The 20416-nt window shown below is 47.7% G+C and overlaps 1 protein-coding gene across 4 annotated transcripts in view; it reads right to left on the bottom strand.

Moving 5' to 3' along the window:
- RRBP1 (ribosome binding protein 1) overlaps positions 1 to 12130 on the bottom strand; it is an 89101-nt gene extending 76971 nt beyond the window's left edge. For 2 of the 4 annotated variants that reach the window (XM_083175957.1, XM_083175956.1), the window contains exon 1: positions 11912 to 12130. The gene's annotated coding sequence lies outside the window, so the exon portion shown is untranslated. The remainder of the gene's footprint in view (positions 1 to 11911) is intronic. The other 2 variants (XM_083175959.1, XM_083175958.1) reach the window with 2 other exon arrangements.
- Between the last annotated feature and the right edge of the window lie 8286 nt (positions 12131 to 20416).

Raw genomic sequence — 20416 nt, 5'->3', positions numbered from 1 at the left:
ATTGCGGGAGGGGGGGTCGCGGGGGTGGGTGCCGCGAATCGCGGGAGGGGGGGGTTACGGGGCGGGGGTTGCGGCGAATCATGGGAGGGGGGGTCGCGGGGGTGTGCCGTGAATCACGGGAGGGGGGGTCACGGGGTGGGGTGCCGAGAATCGCGGGGGAGGTGTGTGTGTGTGTGCCGTGAATCGCGGGAGTGGGGGCTGTGGGGGGGGTGGGGGGGGTGTGACGCAAATCGCCACAAGAAAAAATCAACACAGAAAGGTCAACACATGTAAATGTTGACATAAGTGTGCCACTTCATTGGTGTCCATGTCGACACATGAGAATGAATATGAAAATATTCAAAAAATGAAAAAAATAAACTTCAAAAACTCATGTCAACCTTTTTCATTGTCGACCATAGCCATGTCAGTGTTTTCCATGTGCAATTTAATTCTGGAGCTGCCGCGAATCACGGGGGGTGCCGCGAATTGCGGGAGGGGGGGGTCGCGGGGTTGGGTGCCGCGAATCGCGGGAGGGCGGGGTTCACAGGGGTTCCGGTGGGGGGTTGCCGCGAATTGCGGGAGGTGGGGGGTCACGGGGGGTGCCGCGAATCGCGGGAGGGGGGGTTGCGGGGGGGTGTGACGCGAATCGCCACAAGAAAAAATCAACACAGAAAGGTCAACACATGTAAATGTTGACATAAGTGTGCCACTTCATTGGTGTCCATGTCGACACATGACAATGAATATGAAAACATTCAAAAAATGAAATAAATCTTCAAAAACTCATGTCAACCTTTTTCATTGTCGACCATAGCCGTGCCAGTGTTTTGCATGTGCCATTTAATCCTGGGGCTGCCGCGAATCGCGGGGGGTGCCGCGATTTGCGGGAGGGGGGGGGGGTTGCGGGGGGTGGGTGCCGCGAATCGCGGGAGAGCGGGGTTCATGGGGGTTCCGGTGGGGGGTTGCCGCGAATTGCGGGAGGGGGGGGGGTCGCGGGGGGGTGCCGGGGTGCCGCGAATCGCCACAAGAAAAAAATCAACACAGAAAGGTCAACACATGTAAATGTTGACATAAGTGTGGCACTTCATTGGTGTCCATGTCGACACATGAGAATGAATATGAAAATATTCAAAAAATGACAAAAAAACTTCAAAAACTCATGTCAACCTTTTTCATTGTCGACCATAGCCATGTCAGTGTTTTCCATGTGCAATTTAATTCTGGAGCTGCGCGAATCACGGGGGGGTGCCGCGAATTGCGGGAGGGGGGGTCGCGGGGGTGGGTGCCACGAATCGCGGGAGGGCGGGGTTCACAGGGGTTCCGGTGGGGGGTTGCCGCGAATTGCGGGAGGTGGGGGGTCACGGGGGGTGCCGCGAATCGCGGGAGGGGGGGTTGCGGGGGGGTGTGACGCGAATCGCCACAAGAAAAAATCAACACAGAAAGGTCAACACATGTAAATGTTGACATAAGTGTGCCACTTCATTGGTGTCCATGTCGACACATGACAATGAATATGAAAAAATTTAAAAAATTAAAAATAAATCTTCAAAAACTCATGTCAACCTTTTTCATTGTCGACCATAGCCATGTCAGTGTTTTGCATGTGCCATTTAATCCTGGGGCTGCTGCGAATTGCGGGGGGGGGGGGGTGCCGCGAATCGCGGGAGGGGGGTCGCAGGGGGGGTGCCGCCAATCGTGCAAGGGGGGGTCGCGGGGGGGTTCTTTTTGCCGCGAATCGCGGGAGGGAGGTCGCGGGGGGGGGTGTTTTTTCTGCGAATCGGGGGGGGGGGTCACGGGGGAGGGTTTGCCGCGATTCGCGGGAGGGGGGGTTCGCGGGGTGGTGGTTATGCCGCGAATTGCGGGAGGGGTCGTGGGGGGTTCTTTTTGCAGCGAATCGCGGGAGGGGGGGTCGCGGGGGTGTTTTTGCTGCGAATCGCGGTAGGGGGGGTCGCGGGGGTGCGGGAGTTTTTGCCGCGAATCGCGGGAGGGGGGGGCGCGGGGGGGGAGGTTTTGCCGCAAATCGCGGGAGGGGGGCGCTCACCTGGTGGCTGTGGAGTAGCAGTGCTGGGCAACATGGGAAGGCAGTGGGTGTCTGGCACTGTCTATGGGCTCACTGGGCTGGTTCTCTGTCACATACCTCCCAACATGACCCTCTCCAGGAGGGACACAATGCTCTGTTTCTAGACTTCCCCTTAATGTATGATTGCCATCACCTGTTTTAAACAGGTTAATTTCTCAGAAAGGTGTTCAGCACAGATGAAGGCAATCACACATTAAGAGGAAAGTCCAGGAACAGAGCGTTATAGACACAGACACCCACTTTGAGTGACAGATGTAGCCAAATATATAGGAGATGCTGTTTTAAATCCCCTGGTGCAGAATCACAGAAACTTCTGCTCTTTTGCAAACGTGGTTCATATTACATTCCACTTGCAGGTGATATTAGAGAAATAAGGAATGAATGAATGAATGCACTAATAAAGAAAATAAGCATAAAATGATGACCCGATAGCATCTCATCAAATAATAATGTACAGAATTTGCTGTCTATCAAATTCTTTGGGAAAAAAAGACAGTACAGGTTAAGTCTCCCATATCCAAAATGCTTGGAGCCAAAAGTATTGAATAGTATTGTGTATGTAACACAGCCATCTGTTGGCAGCGAGTGAAACTGCTTCTCTTTCTCTCTCACACATGCACAATCACAGAGGCAATCACAAGGTAGTAGGCTAGCTTCCTAAGCATTTGCTTTGGATCCACATAATATATTTATGTTTTATATACACCTTATGGATACAGCCTGAAGGACATTTTGTACAATATTTTTAATACTTTTGTGTATGAAACAAATTTTGTATACATACACAAAATTCATTTGTTTTATGTATAATTTATACACATAGCCTGAACATAGTATTATACAGCATTTTTAATCAATTAAGTTTGTGTACATGTAAAAGGGTCAACCGGGGTCACAAATCCTGAGTTTGCCGACCCTGGTAAAGATGAAGGTCAGCAACCTGGGATTTAATGCTGTGTACACACTGCTGCAATTAGGCATGAAATCGCTGGCAAAATGGTCGCTCAGTGACCATATTGCCAGTGATTTAATGTGCAGTCAGCGATAAATGGCTGGGAGCGCGCTCCCGCGGCCAGCCCTTCATGGTCGCTGGTCGCAGGAGCTTGCTCCTCCGATTCTGCCTAAAAATTGCTGGTCGCTGGTGCACAAAGCACTGTGCACCAGAGACCAGCGATATCTACCCTCCAGCGCCGGCCGGGACCCGCCCACCCGTCCTGTCACAGCGTGACATGCCGGCCCGAGACCCGCCCACCTGCTCTGTCACAGCGTGACATGCCGGCCCGGGACCCGCCCACCCGCCCTGTCACAGCGTGACATGCCGGCCAGGCCCCGCCCTCCCGCCCTGTCACAGCGTGACACACGCCCCCCCTGCTTCCTCCTCTGTCAATGCCAGCGCATACAGCACAGAAGCTGCTGCGCAAATCTCCCCCCCACTGTGCCAGCACCCACACCTCCTGCGCGCCCCACAGCCGCACTAGTCAGTGCATAGGCTGTCTTTAGAGGGCATTGGTGTTGGGCAGCATGATTATGTTCATGCTGCCCATCGATGGTGATTTGCACCATCGGTGGGCAGCATGAGCATTACCATGCTGCCCCACACCAATAGTATGTGACATGAAAAAAAATGAAGGGGGCATTGGTGTCGGGCAGCATGATTATGTTCATGCTGCCCATCGATGGTGATTTGCACCATCGGTGGGCAGCATGAGCATTACCATGCTGCCCCACACCAATAGTATGTGGGCTCAATATAAATGAAGGGGGCATTGGTGTCGGGGTGGCAGGGGCCGCACGGCCGTCTTGTGCCCCCACACCCCTGGCAGGAGCGGGGCACTAGCGGCTGCTGCCGCTAGATTATCCTGCCCCTACAAAGATGACCCCTGCTACATCTGTATATACACCATATACACATTTATTCCCTTCCAGAAGGACTTCCCACAACCCATGTCAATCATAAATGAATTTAAATAGAGGGTAAAAAAAATCTAGTCAAAATTGCTAGCAATTTTCAAGGAAAATTGCTGGTCCCTCTGAAAAACTGGAAACTGAGCAATATATTGCTGAGAAATATATTGCGGAGATATATTGCAAGTACACTGAGCAATATATTACTCAGCAATATATTGCAAGCAATATATTGCTAGCAATATATCTCCCCCGTGTGTACACACCTTAAGATCCGGGTTGACCCTTTTACACTGAACAAACTACTAGGTAGAACTGCTTCACCAGGTAATTTGATGTTCAGTGTGCAATAAGAGGGAAGTCCAGGAACGGAGCTTTATGTCCCTACTTGAATGGGTCATGTTGGAAGGTATAAACCTGTAATACACGTTTGAGCTTATAAATTGTTATCTACTTTCTATAATATCTTTCCACAGTGCTTATAACATAGGCCCTTATTCAGTTCTGATCGCAGTACAAATTTGGGTACTTGTATACTTTCACGGCTCCCATCCCATGCCATATGTAGTGGCATGCGATGGCATGCGATGCAATGCGATTTTTCCGGGTTTTTTATGCATTTGTTGTAAAAATCGCATGCCATCGCATGCCATGCCATGCGATGCTATGCGATGGCATGCGATTTTGATCACAAATGCATCCAAATGCATTTAAATTAGTAGCAAACATGTTAAATGCACCCTAAATGTCTTTTTTTCACACTGTACCACCCCCACTATTAACGCCAACCCGAAGCGTGGCGAGCGCAGCGGTACGCGTCCTACGACCTTTTCATACCCCCACTATCCACGTCGGCATGGAGTTGAGAATAGAAAGTGTGGCGAGCGCAGCGAGCCACCAAGCCCGAAGCGTGGCAAGCGCAGCGTGCCCCGCGAGGGGACGCGGTTAACTTCACAGGTATCCGTGTCCCCTCGCGGGATTCACAGCTATCCGTGTGCGCTCGCCACGCTTCGGGCTCGGTGGCTCGCTGCGCTCGCCACACTTTCTGTTCTCAATTCCACGCCAACGTGGATAGTGGGGGTAGGAAAAGGTCGTAGGACGTGTACCGCTGCGCTCGCCACGCTTCGGGTTGGCGTTTCATAGTGGGGGTGGTACAGTAACAAATGCCCTTTGGGGTGCATTTAACATGATTTTAACACATGTCAATGATTTCTGTGAAAAATGGCATCGCATCGCATGCGATGCGATTTTTTTCCTATACGATGCCCATCGTGGGAGCCGTGATACTACACAAGTACCCAAATTTGTTCTCAAAATGGGCAAAACCATGTGCACTGAGGGGGGGGCAGATGTAACATGTGCAGAGAGAGTTAGGTTTGTGTGAGTTATTTTGTTTTTGTGCAGGGTAAATACTGACTGCATTATTTTTACACTGCCATTTAGATTTCAGTTAAATCACACCCCACCCAAACTTAACTCTCTCTGCACATGTTAAATCTGACCCACAAGCGTGCAAATTTTGAGAACAAACTGTACTGCGATCAGATCTGAATAAGGGCCACCATGCGCAATACTTGTCACCATACTTGCCTACCTGACCCTCTCCATAAGGGAGAACATGCTCTGTTCCTGGACTTCCTTATGGTAATGTATTATAGCCATCACCTGTGGTGAGCTAGTTAAGTGATAAGAAAGGTGTTTCACCACAGGTGATGGCAATCATACAGTACCATAGGGAAGTCCAGGAACAGAGCATTTTCTCCCTCAAAGAGAGGGTCAGGTAGGCAAGTACACAGGGAAATACTCCCTCTTTAACTGATTTCAACATATATTGGTCATATCCTTACAAAGACAGCTGCTTTAATTAAAAGCTGTCTTGGAGGGCGGAGATTTGCATCTCTCTGGAGTCATGGGGAAGTCTGGATTAGCCAGTGATGTTACAGCAAGATCCAAACATATATGATATTGAGCGCTGATTGACAACTTATTCCAAGCTGCAGCTGGTTCAAAGAAAAAGGGGAATTAACAGTTTACAATTCAGCAATGTTCACATTTGATCTAGATGATAGCTTAACCATACCTAGGTCAACAGTCAATAGGGTGACATTATATGGTCAACATTGACAAAAGGTCAACCCAAGCAAAAGGTCGTCGATGCGATGGTACTCATACACTGATGAAGGGATGCTGTGGCCCATATGAAATTTAACAGAAGGAAATGTAAAGGCCCCCATACACTCATCAAAAGACAGGACGGACAGTCTTTTGAGTTTTTTTTTTTAAATTCTGCTGCAAGCCCATCCACTCGGACCTCTGCCGCCTGCTCCCCTACCCACCGCCCAGACCTGCAGATAGGTGTGTAACAGCGGTGCTTCGGAATCAGACCCAAAACATTGTGGTTGCTAAGAAGCACCCATAATGTGCCACTGATAGGTCTGGTCCGATAAATCTTTAGTGCAGCACGTTTAATCTGTAGGGTCCGACCCAATGTGCATCGGGTCGGCTGGGATGTCTACACATACAATTTGGTTCCATTTATCGACCCAATCTGTCGGAATTGGGTCAAATCGGACCAATTCGCAGTAGTGCATGGGGCCTTTAGATTGATTTTAGCCATTCATAGGTCATTTTGGACTCCAAACTGCCTCATGTAATTCCTGGTGACATTGACAGACATATTGCTGGTACACACTGGCTGATGGGCCAGGGATATATCGGCCATTCAATTGAATGGACAATGGGCCTGATTCTGGTTCACTTGCAAAAGCAAATTCTCTCTCCATGTGCACTGCAGGTGGGGCAGATGTAACATGTGCCGAGAGAGTTAGATTTGGGTGGGGTATGTACTTCAAACTGATATATATATATATATATATATATATATATATATATATATTGCAGTGTAAAAATAAAGCAGCCAGTATTTACACTGCACAGAAACATAATAACACCCAAATCTAACTCTCTCTGCACAAGTTACATCAGCCCCACAAGCAGTGAACATGGTTTTGTCCATTAGAGAGAGAATTTCCCTTTGCAAGTGAACCAGAATCAGGCCCAATATTTTTGCCAGTGTGTATGCAGCATAAGAAGCTAGGAAATGTCCATTCATCTACGGAGATCCCTTGCCGCTTCTGTACCTCTAAATGACGGCAATACGCTTGCATTTTCACAAATGGAGGACAAAACTGACCTCTCTCTGCCCCAAATAGCATCAAAATGTCAACCACAGTCTAATGCAGGCCTGTCCAACCTGGGACCCTCCAGCTGTTATGAAACTACACATCCCAGCATGCCTTGCAATAGTTTTAGCATTCTCTAACAGCAATAGTGTGGCAGGGCATGTTGGGATGTGTAGTTTCACAACAGCTGGAGGGCTACAGGTTGGACAGGCCTGGTCTAATGCATGCCCAGTTGTCACAGGGTCTGTTCTCATATGCGCATAATACTTCCCAAGTCTGACTACCGAACAAAAGTACTTTGTGCATCAGGAAGCAAAATCGACTGAACCTGAATGAGGGCCATTGTGCTCACCCAGATCAGACTGAAGACAGAGGAACATAAAGCATATATATATATATATATATATATATATATATATATAGTCACCAATTATCACCTAATTAAGGGGCTCAAATATGAATATAGTTATGGATCACCATTATTTACTACGCTTATTATTGCAGACAAATTACTTATTTTCACGGTATGTGATGGATAGAACACGCGCGACATCACATTTCATATATTTATAAATCTGCCGTGTAAGGCGCTTGACACTCATTTATGAGTATTACAATTTCTGGATGTAAGTGCTTTTTTTTTTTTTTAATCATTTCAGTTTAAAATCATTTTAAAAACAGGAGAAAAAAATAGAAGAAAAAATTAGCGTACAAATACTAATAACCTTGCTACATGGACAAAGGGTCTTTATTGCTCTGGTAATACAGTGTGAGCATTCATTAAATTAACAATTGCTTGTACCACGATGTAGCCGTGACTGTCTCCACAGTGACTTGTGCTAATTATGTCATATTGTCATTATGTGTATCCAAGCTCCTCTTGTGAGCATAAGGCAGCATAGCTCCATGCAATTCACTCATGACTTTAGATCAGGGTGGGGAACCTTCGGCCCTCCAGTTGTTGTTGAACTACACATCCCAGCATGCCCTGCTACCACTTTGCTACTTGGCCATACTAAAACTGTCGCAGGGCATGCTGGGATGTGTAGTTCAACAAAAGCTGGAGGGTCGAAGGTTCCCCATCCCTGCTTTAGATAGTAAAAAAGATCAGTTTGCCAAACTCCACCATTACAATTTAGGTTTTAAAGATACTCATACTTGAGCACAGGTGACTTAGGGCCTTATTCTAGTTCACTCTTTCTGACAAAATCCTTCTTAGATGGACAAAACCATGTGCACTGCAGGTGGGGCAGATGTAACTTGTGCAGAGAGAATTTGATTTTGGCGGGGTTTCACTTCAAAGTGAGATCTATATTGCAGTGTAAAAATAAAGCAGCCAGTATTTACTTTGTACAGAAACAAAATAACTCACCCAAATCTAATTATCTCTGCACATTTTACATCTGCCCCACCTGCAGTGCACATGGTTTTGTCCATCTAAGAAGGATTTTGTCAGAAAGAGTGAACTAGAATAAGGCCCTTAGTTAGAATCTCAGTCAATTTTATTTACTTATCTGCACTTAAGAATGGATATCCTTAAAACCTGGTCTGGGCATTTAGGCCATGCCCCGCCTTGCAGTTGCCCAATGCCACAATGGGGGCCAGGCCAGAACATTTGTCTGATGGACAATGTTGCCAACAGTTGGGGGAAGAATTCTATTTACCCTGAAACATGTATGATTGCCCGTATGCAATATGGCCCCATTCTGATCCACGTTCGCACCGGGGAGCGATGGTTCGGGACTGCACATACGCAGTTATGCGCATCTGCAGGTTCCATTTGCGAGTGGGGGCGGCAAATTGATATTTCACAGGCTCGTTTGCATGGAGCAGTGCGGGCAGCGTGGACGGGTAACGCCCAGCATTTCATGGGCGTCTCCCCATGAAAACGCTGGGCGTTCCCACGCTAATATGGCCGTGGGGCAGGAGCGGGCAGCTGACATCAGCTGCCTGACCTCGCCCCATACAGGGGCACCACAGATCTAATACACCAAAGAATGCGATTTATTGCAGGGAAGCTGCTGCGGTGGCATGGGGAGGGCAGCGTGATCCGGCTATGGTTGACACATAAAAAGGTTGACATGACTTTTCATGTTTTTTTTTTATTTACTTTTCCATACTGGACTCCGATTGGGAACGGTAACAGCAGTAGCAGAGGTCTGAAGCATGGCGAGTGAAGCAAGTTGCCAGAGAAACAGTCAGAACACCAGCACTACACAGCCATTGATATTCATTTAGCTGCCACCAAGAGTTCCCTGTATTATGGCCAATTAATTCTGCATCTGCTGCCTAGTGCCAGTGGCTGGTACTGTGAATGGTCTAATATGCGCTGGCCTACCTATAATGAGTGCAGGGTGTACTGAGCATGTGAGCCCCTGGGTCCAGGATCACCCACACTACACACCCACATCTATGTTCTAACCTCTCTGGAGTCCAGCATACGCAGCGCTGCACAAATCACCATGACAATGGTGACAATAAGTGTGGTCAAAAAGTCACCGGAAAGATGAGCGCCACACCATTTTCCTGGACACCTGCACATGGGCTGTAGACCCTGGTCTACTTAATTGAGCTGCTGGCTAGAGAGAAGTACAAAGAGTGCAAAGGGGTAGCTTCCTCTTGTAATTGCTCACATTGGCAGAGTATATCACTTCAACAATGCAAGGTGTAAGCCCTGGGTGCGCGTTCCCCTCCTCCCCAACCAGCACACATACAAACTACAAAGTTGCACCCCTTATCTACCTGTCATTAGTGCCCCTCCTCCTCCTTCCTGCTTTTACCTTGGCATGGGGAAGGTGGGGTGGTATCTTTAGTTCCTCAGACTGGCTCTGATATCATCCCAGCAAAACATGGAGGAGTGGGTGCCTCAAATGTAAGAACTCCTCCATATCAGTGTTCTAACAGCATTTCAGGTGCCCACTGGCCATTGGTGCCCTGGCCTTGAACAAGCAACCATGCTTTGGGCATATAGTAAATTAAGAAAAATCATTCCAATAATAATTTCTGCTATTACTTATGGAATCTGGTTAACATGTAGCCAATATATGGTATTATTGCAGCATGATCATATCTATCTATCTATATATAGTTATACACATATATATTTATAAAAGTACAATCATTTTATTTTTATCCTGCAATAGAGATTATACCGGTGGTAACTGACTGGTAGGAGAGACAACTGAGATTATTACTGTAGAACAGTGACACATTGCAGCCTCCTGGAGATCTGTGACAGGAAAGCCACAAAACAGCCGTCAGCATCCAGAAAACCTGCAATCCCTTCATCCCAGTAGATGAAAGCGGGATGAGAATGACTGCAGCAATGTCTAGCAGACAGAGGGGAAGGCAGCAGAGAGAGAGAGACCCGTCCCGTATGCTAATGAGGCCCATCCCCTAGGGCTCTGTCTGCGCTGCCAATACACATCACCGTGCTCTCCCCGCACGGGTTAAGCAGACGTGTCCCTCACATCAGATGTGGACACGTAGCCTCTCGCAGAGGCAGGTCAGAGCCTGGAGAAATGTCATCTCTTTCTCAAACTTTCCATGACCATAGAAAGTCTGAAGCAACAATAACTCCCCATTAGAGTGCTGGGTGTTCCCTCACACAGGAATCCCACAATCTTTTCTCATATTTAACAAAAGGCCATTCCATAATGCAGCTGTAGTGCACAGCAGCCCGTCCCTGCACACACATCTGTTACACATTCCCAGCCTGCTGGCTGCTGCTGCACCAGTATATCATACACATCCCGCTACAGTACTGCTGGAGGTTACTGTAATACAGGGGATGCGGCCAGGACAGCACAGAGCAGTAACAGGCAGCATCTGGGACCCGCACACTGGGCAGCCACAGGCAGCATCTGGGACCCGCACACTGGGCAGTCGCCCACAGGCAGCATCCGAGGACCCGCACATTGGGCAGCGACAGGCAGCATCTGGGACCCCCACACTGGGCAGTAACAGGCAGCATCTGGCACCCGAACACTTTGCAGTGACAGGCAGCATTTTGGTCCCGAACACTGGTCAGTGACAGGCAGCACCTGGGCTACGCACACTGGGCAGTGACAGGCAGCGTCTGGCCCGGATTGCACAGAACTCGGAGCTTACTGCACTGCTTAGAAATTTTTGGATCTCCCTAAAGTGACACGTTGAATAAAGGAAACCCCCCCCCCCCTCCATCACTGGCTGCACATGAGATCTCCATACAAGTTGATCGCACAACTATGTTGCTGTACAGAAATCTATGTTACAAAGTCCCACTCACACACGCACACTCACACGCATGCCCTACCCTCTGCTACCATTCACTATGACAGTTATTTATTAAAGTGCTTATATATCGCATACATATACCGCTGTGCTTTACTACTAAGAACTTAACAATTTTAGTAATTAAAATCAGTAAAGCAAGGAAGTAACTATAATGGCATATCCGACCACTGGTAACAAGTATATCATGGAAGGGAACATCTGGTTGTGCTGATGTTACGGTGGAGCAAAAGTTCCTTCTTAGCTAAATGCTGCATATGGAACTACAAGTCCAAGCATGCCCAACCTAGATCAGCTGCAGCAAGTCCTCACTAACTACAGAATATACCATCACATAAAAGTAAAATAAAGTATAATGGTAAGATGCTGCACACATAGTGTATAATGGACGTGCAGGACAAGCCAGGGAAAGGTGCCTGTGCTGTGGCAGTGCCCAGGCTGTGCCATGCTGGCTGCCTCATTATATACCGCACATCTGCTGCACACTTACCTGCACAGAGGAGAGGAGAGCAGAGCACAGCAGGACAGAGCAGAGACACTGCACTGCTGGTGATGTTCAGAGACTGTGGTGGTGCTGGGAGCTGCGCTGCTGGAGATGCTCAGGGACTGCGGTGGTGCTGGGAGCTGCGCTGCTGCAGGCACTGAACCCTCCTGGCATAGACTCGCTCACTGAGCCGGCTCAGCCTCTGCTGCTGCTGCTGCTGACTCTCTGGAGTCGTGGCACTTTTCTTTTCATTCGCTTTTTTTTTTTCGCTTTTTTTTTTCAATAAAACTTTATTGCGCATGTCAGCACATAGGAGATCAGTGCGGTCATTTCTTTTTCCTTTTTTTACAATCTGTTCACTGTACTTCAATTCAAACCCATGCCGCTGTTTTTTTTTTTTTATCGCACCCCCAGAGAGTGCCAGCCAGGCGCTTTATCTGATCTGCCCTGAAGTCATGCCTTATATTACTCACTTGGATTTGTTTAGGGTAACACTGACAAATAAGATTATTTCTGAGATTTTAATATTGCATTAATACAGATGTGTATCTACATGGTGTGACTTAGGGGCCCATTTAAAAAGGATTGCAATTACAATGGGTTTGGTGCAAAATGTTACTAATGCATACTGCCCAACCGTCCCGATTACAGAGGACAGTCCAGCTAATAATGGAAGACTTTCCCCCAGGTGGGGGTGATGGGGGGCAGTTGGAGGAGGCAGATATCACACAATGGTGCTTAGAACGAAGGGAGGTTTGGGGATATTATGGATGGACATCGGAAGCCCACCATCAAATGATGGCTGTTCAACTGCCATTGAATCTTTCGATGCAATGGTAACTGACCATTGCATCTAAGGAACTCGATAAAATAACTCATAGGATGTGTGAATGTGCAAAAAATTCCATCTTGTGCATGTGCAAGCATCTTCAGCAGAGCAACGCATGCACAGAACCACTGCAGCGTGGCCGGCTGGGGAGTGGACTAGGGGAGGGACCGTCAGAACACCATCAAATGTTTACCATTTGATGGTGGAAAACATCGGGATGCCAGCATCAAATGGTAAAATACTACCATCGGAACAAAAACGTTAATGGTTGAGAAACATTGTGATGTCCATCCCTATGCTACACACCTTTAGTTAATATATACGGGCCTTTGCACACTTTTGCTATGGGTCCACAAATATCTAGTTAAGCCCCTGGGCAGTGCCATAACAGGACAGCAGGGAACCATACTTGCTGTGACTTTCGTGTGTACTTAAAATGTTGCCCTTACTAATGGTGGGGCATCCATGTGATAATTGGAGGTTCAGGAAGTTTAACTCCCTGGACGACATTTAATGCCGCCCGAGTTCAGCGTGGACAGCTCGCACTGCCATTGAACTCGGGTGGCATTAAGGGGCCCATTTATCATGGATCGCATTGCGATGTGGGTGGAATGTTACCGCCCAGGATCGTATTTTAAAATGCAATCCCATCGGACGTATGTATCATACCTCAGGGAGCAGGGACAGGGCTCCGAAAAGAGCGGTTAGCGCTGACCCCACTGCAGCCAGGGCAGTGCAATCCCGTAGCCATAGGCTACAATGGGCTATCGCCATCTCAGAATGGCGATAGTCCAGGGATGCGAAGCTGGGCTGCCCGATGTTGATACATTGGGCAGCTTCACATCCCCCATAGAAACCTATGGGGAATGCGGCCAGCGGCAATGAAGGGGGGGATCGCAGCAGGGATGGGAGGTTCCTGCTACGGTCCCCCTTTGGTACATTTCAGCGATACTTAATATTTGCGGCTACGCCCCACGTCTCTCAATTCAATATCTTAAGCTGGGTACACACAAGGTCGACTTAACAGTAGCCATATGTTCTTATCTCAAATGGTCACCCTTTTGCCATAGCACCGATATTTCAGATATGTATATTTGGGTCATTCCATGAAATAAAGCAGACTATAAATTAAAATGAGCCACTAGATTGACCCGACAGAGCATCCAAGTGCGCACAACTGCCAGCCCTGATATTACTGTTGTTCTGTCAATTTAACGTGCTGGTATCACTATTTTAAAATTTGTATTTTCTGCTTAATTTTTGTGTTTGGTGCATTTAAATGTCTAAAAATGACCATGAAAGTCATATTGAATGAACCATACACATACAGGGATTTATTCGGGTTCATTCGCTAGGATGCGTGCACACACTCTTCAGAATGACCCAAACCCCACCCTGCGAATGGTTAACCCATACAACAAAAAGACAAAGTTGGGCTTGTCGCACTAGGTACTGATAATGTAAATATCAGAAGAGGCCCCCAGTATTTCTTACACTTAAATCAGTGATATTGGCGGGGTGTGCTACCTTTTGACAAGAAATTTGAATACTGGTCCTGATGAAGCGAGCAGCGACACGCGTGTTGACCGTGTCCAGCTAGTGACTGCACCCCATTGTCCTCCTTTATGATTTGTCATTGAACATAGTTTTGTCACAACAGTGTGCGCAGCCCTCCGGCACTGTCCAGTGGGCGGTGAAGGCACATGGTTCATTGTTAAACTGTGCCTCCCCTCCCCCCATTCCACCTATGTCCAGATACAAATGGTGAATACTTACTTAGTTCTGCAGATTAGGGACAGTTACACCCGCCGCACCCCGCTGGTGCCAGGACATCTGTCAGCATCAAGGGTGCGCTGTAATCCGGATCTGTCGGGGGTGACAGGGCTAGTATTCTAGTATTGTTTAGGGTATTGCAAGTGTGCACTTATATAGAGAGACCGCAAGCATTTAACCCCAATGATGCTAATTCATTCTATGTGTATCATGAATATGCTATAAAATTGGGATCTCTGATTTATCTATAACTCAGTCTGTTGGAAGGTCAGCTGGGTGGCACCTATGAATTGATAAGGTGATATATTCACCACACCAGCTGATTACCCTCCAGACAGTTATATCATCACCTAACACTACCTATCACCCATACAGAGAGACCATTAGCATTTAACCCCTCTGATGCTAATTCATTCTATGTGCACCATGAATATGCTACAAATTTGGATCTCTAGATTTATCTATAACTCAGTCAGTTGGAAGGTCAGCTGGGTGGCACCTGTGAATTGAAAAGGTGATATATTCACCACACCAGCTGATTACCCTCCAGACAGTTATACTGCCATCTAGCACACATGTAATACTGCCTCTAAAAACTCAGCAGACCTAGACCTATCAGATCACTATAGGGTTACCACCTTTTTATTGAGAGATTCCCGGACATTGGCCCGCCCCTTGACACACCCCCAGCCCGCCCCCAGCCCAGCCCCGCCCCCAGCCCCGCCTTATGATGATTTTTTTAACCTTTCCTTCAATTTCATTCTTGATTTTGCATACCATAATGCCAGTTAGATGTTACATCACACACATTACTGCCCATTACAAGTTATGCCATACATTGTGATGCCCATTACATGTCACACCATATACCGCAATGGCCATTACACCATGATGCCAGGACTCAACAAATGTTTTGCAAACGAGGGACAATATGGACAGTGTGCGCCGAAGGCGCGCGTCAAAATTTTCAACATATTGCCGACACACCACACACCCATTACATAGTATACCACATGCCATAATGGTCATTACATGTTATGTCACACACCATGATGCCCATTATACATTATGCCCATTACTCGTTATGCCAGGACTCAAATATTTTGTAAAGCAGGGACAACATGGACAGTGTGCGCTGAAGGCGCGCGGCAAAAAATTTCACTGTAATGCCGATTAAATGTCACACACCCATTACATAGTATACCACATTCCATAATGCCCATTACATTATGCCACACACCGTAATGCCCATTACACATTATACCAAACACCATAATGCACAATACGCATTATACCAAACACCATAATACCCATTACATGTTATAGCAAACACCGTAATGCTCATTACACATTATGCCACACACTGTAATGCTTACCTACATGCTCATTGCTACGGGTTTCATATTTAATGCTCAATGTCAGGGATTGCATGCTCTGTGCCAGGGGGGTACATACACTATGCCAGGGGTTATATGCTCTGCCAAGGGTTACATGCTCATTGCCATGGGGGAAGTGAGAGGTGAGGCCATGTACTGGCAGGCTGAGTGGTGAGGCAAGGCAGGGGGAGCGGTAAGGCCAGGCAAGGGGAGCGGTAAGGCCAGGCAAGGGGAGCGGTAAGGCCAGGCAGGGGGAGCGGTAAGGCCAGGCAGAGGGAGCGGTAAGGCCAGGCATTAATAATTGATTTACTTGCAAGCAAAATAAATATTCTGACTGTGGCCTGCGGCGCGGAAGGGGACTGTCACTGACTGCAGAAGGGGAGTGGGACTCCCACTGCAGACAGACTGCAGCAGGTATTTTGACAGAAAAGGGACTGTACTGTGCTGACCTTACATGTATATCTAAGCCGGCGCTGCTCAACCAAAAGGATGTCCCCAATCCTCTGTGGATAACTTATATATGCTTAGAAGGTTGGCGCTGCCACCATCTCAGTTATATGCGTGCTGTGCTCCCCCTATATGTATAGAGATATGTGTTCCAATATCTATGTCAATGTATTGCTCACTACTAGGTGGTTCTGTGCCACTGAAATGATATATCACCTTGAGGCAATCTATGGGGAAAACATACATTTTAATATTGCACTGGAGGTGAAAAAGTGCACTAAATGTATTAACAATACATATTCACAAATGAATTAAAACCAAAAAAGGGGATATAAGAAAAAAAGGGGGGGGGGGGGGGGAGGGGGTGGCATGCATGCAATAGTCCAATATATCTCCAGGGGAGTCCCTTTTTGATGTATAAAGTATTGGACTGTTGTGTGTTAATGCCAGGGGGTGTGTTGCAGGGAGCAGGCGTCCCTACTCCCAGCAGTGCACACACCCCTGGCTTACCTTTTGACAGGACTGTTCCCTGCGTCCCACGTAGGTTTGTCAGTCCCTCGCAGATGATGAATGCTGTGCCCTCCTCAGTCTGGGGTGCGGTGGCTGGCAGTAAACCTTCTCCGGAGCTACTGTATTCAGATTGCCATGCTGACCGACTGCCAGAAGCAACCCACCAGTGGACCACACACACTCGAGGAACACCCCTTCTAAGCGTATATAAAACTGTTGCAGGTGGACTGCTGGCTGCCCGCCGGAAAGATGACTGCACAGCTTTGATCCGACACTGGCTCACGCTGGGGCGCGCCTGCCGTCACGCAGCGCTGATAGCGCAGGAGTAGGAGCCGGAAAGCACATGAAGATATGAGTGACATACAGTCCATAGTTGCCTACTTTTGAAAACTAGTTTCAGGGAGATTTTAGATGGTGTGAGAGCTTTCATGGCACGTGGATGAAAGGGCGTGTCATGTACGAAGGGATGGACGCCAAGTTACGCACACACACAAAAGAGGCCAGTGTTAGCCAGTGGTGCAAGTAGAAATTTTTCTCAATGGTACTGGTAGCGCACGCCGCAGGCATGGTCATATGTCAAATGGGAGTGGTTACATGAAACTAGGGGAGTGGCTAAATGACAATAAGGGCAAGGCCACATTGAGCCACACTATAATTTTTATTGCACACACTGTAATACTTATTAAACATTACGCTAATCACACTGTAATGCACATTTCACATTATTGCGATATACACCTACTGGTTTATGAGCTGCACGTGCCAAATGTAGAGTGTCAACCATGGGGTGTTGTGTCTATATATGACAGAATGGTCCTAGCGTTAGGTACAGTATAATAACATTTATTAACCAGTCACAATGTTGGCAGAAACGTGAACAAAAAAAAAATACAATTAATAGAAAAATAACATCAGCACGTACAATATAATTAAAACATTGCACATGATATGGTATGGTGTAGTGAACAACGGATCTGTGAACATCACTACACCATGAATCTACATATAAGACACAAAGCTGTTTATGGTCAAATTATAATAAGATAACAATGAGTGATCAGAAAACTAGCTGCAAGGGGCCGACACACTTGCCTCCCAGAGACCCTGCGTTGGTGGTGGGGGGGGGAATGTGGTACAGTGGGGTTACTTGTAAGGCCGCCTATCACTAAAATTGCAGGGCCCCATATCCAGTGTACCTCCTGCAACCTCTATAGTTACCCTACTACACAGGGGTGACCTATAGACAAATACAGGTGTCAACACCAGGGGATAGATTCAGCCTACACACACATACACAAAAGGGGACAGAGACAGCTTACACTGACACACACGCACAGGGATCACCTATATACCCACACAAGGGTCAGTGCCAAGATTTAGTGACTGTCAGCCTATACACACACACACACACACACGTCAGTTTACACAGACACACAGGTCACACCCACAGGGGTCACCTATAGACACACACACACACACAACATCACACACCTAGCATGACACAGTGCAGCCTATGGAGCTGCTAAGGAAGAACCACATGCACGAACCTGCAGCCTGGGCACTCCTACTCCTCCCCCATCCTCTCCACGGAGCTCCCAGCTGGCAATCACTGTCAGTCTCCCAGCAACTCATCTCCGCAGTAGCTCCCGTCACTCCCCCTCCTGTATGTCTCCAGTCAGTGTGCAGCTGGGGTTTGGAGGAGAGGGAGAGATCCATCGCTGCTGCTGCTGCCACAACCTCGAGGCTCTGGTGAGGGAGCTGTGCTGTCTCCTGTCCCTGCTGCCCTGGGGGGCTCACCACAGGCTCTCACACTGCAGTGTCTATAGCCCACGCGGTGCTTGGCTTGACTGTATTACAGTCTCTGTCTCTCCCTCCTCCGTGCCGTGGCAAAGTGTAAAAGTGAAGGGAGGGAGACGCAGCGTCCTCATGTCAGGCGGCGCCGGGCAGGGAAGCAAGCAATTCCCGGACATTGTATAGTCCGGGTCAGCCACCCCTCCGGACTCCGGACGCCGGTCTCAATTACCGGACTGTCCGGAGTAATCCCGGACGGGTGGTAACCCTAGATCACTATATCTCCCCACTATAACCATATTTTAAACAACTAGTGTTAGAGGATTAGTACTCATCATTGTAACTTAAAGGCTACTCAGATATAACACTATCACATGGGTAGAATTCACTGATCTGTTCAGGTCTGCAGACTACTCCCTATATAGTAAGACGCACTGCTGTGACAAACAAAAACCACAGGATACTGTGACATTGGGGTCTCACTACGTGAGGAATCTTTTCCTCAATTTTAAAACTTTTGTGTAAATTGTCTATTTTGTATGTCTTTGGTTTTATATGTCGCTTTTTAAGTGAATAATTGAATAAAAGTTATATTTCATATAAAATACCTCCTTACGGTGCACCACAATAACGACAAGCCTAGTCTTTCCTTCTCCCCTTGATTAACCCATACAACCCATTCGCATGCCAAATTCGTTCGCAAGGCATTCCAGTGGGAACCTCCCCCACCTTTTGATGGTCGATGACTATGGAATGATGGTGAAGGCTCACACATATGTAAAGGTGCCCATACACGCACTGATATTCATGTGCTGTGCGTTTTGAACTTTAAGGTGCCATGCGATTTTGGCACTGGAAGGGGATGCGATGCATGTACTGTACTGTGCGGGTACGATGCGATGCGATTTCAGCCTCTTTTTTTTTTTTTAAGTTAATAGTCACGAATGGACATTGCATCGCATGTACTCCAAATCTGGTGCGATGCGATGCAATGAAGCACAAAAAGTACTGCCTGCAGATACTTTTTTGCTTTACAATATTGTACCAGCGGGGACGTGCATCGCATCCCCGCAGGTACTGTACATGGCATGATTTAAGCCGATGCAATGCGTTTTGAACTTAAAAAGTTCAAAACGCATGCTGAAATCGCAGCGTGTATGGGCACCTTAAGAGTGGTCCAGACACCTTTACATATGCGTGTAGAATTGCAGGGAATTGGGCCAGCAACTGACATCCGGCTATGTCAGCTGTCCGCCCCCTGCACATGTGTCACAACCGCATTAGCATATGTACGCCCAGTGTTTTAATGGGAACACCCATGAAATGCACGGCATACACATTTAGCACCCCATGTCCCTCTCCACCCCCTGCTCACATGGCTGGGAGTGTGTACTCAGCGACCAGACTTCTCCCCGAGTTCGCACGCACCCAGTGTATACACATGCGCAGAAATGCTGCTGTGCATGAGCATACGTAAAACATCAGTCCCCGTGCGAACGAACGGCCGCTGCGAATGAACCAGAATAAGGCCCACTGATCATCAGCTTGATAGATCGTCTAAACATCAGAGCTAGTGGGCATTTCAATTTGCCCATGCAGGTGGGACTTTAGTTTCGGGGTTAGTCGCAAATATTAAGTATCACCTGAATGTATCTAGGGAGGACCACAGGTCCCTCCTGCCCCGCTGCCAGTCGCATTCCCCATAGGTTTCTATGAGGATGTGATGCTGTCCGCTTGATCAACATCGGGCAGCATTGCATGGGGTCTCAGGGCCATTCTGAGTAG

The sequence above is a fragment of the Crinia signifera genome, chromosome 3, assembly GCF_055691185.1.
Source record: "Crinia signifera chromosome 3, ASM5569118v1, whole genome shotgun sequence".
NCBI classification, from domain to species: Eukaryota; Metazoa; Chordata; class Amphibia; order Anura; family Myobatrachidae; genus Crinia; species Crinia signifera.
This window is presented reverse-complemented; position numbering and strand designations above follow the sequence as displayed.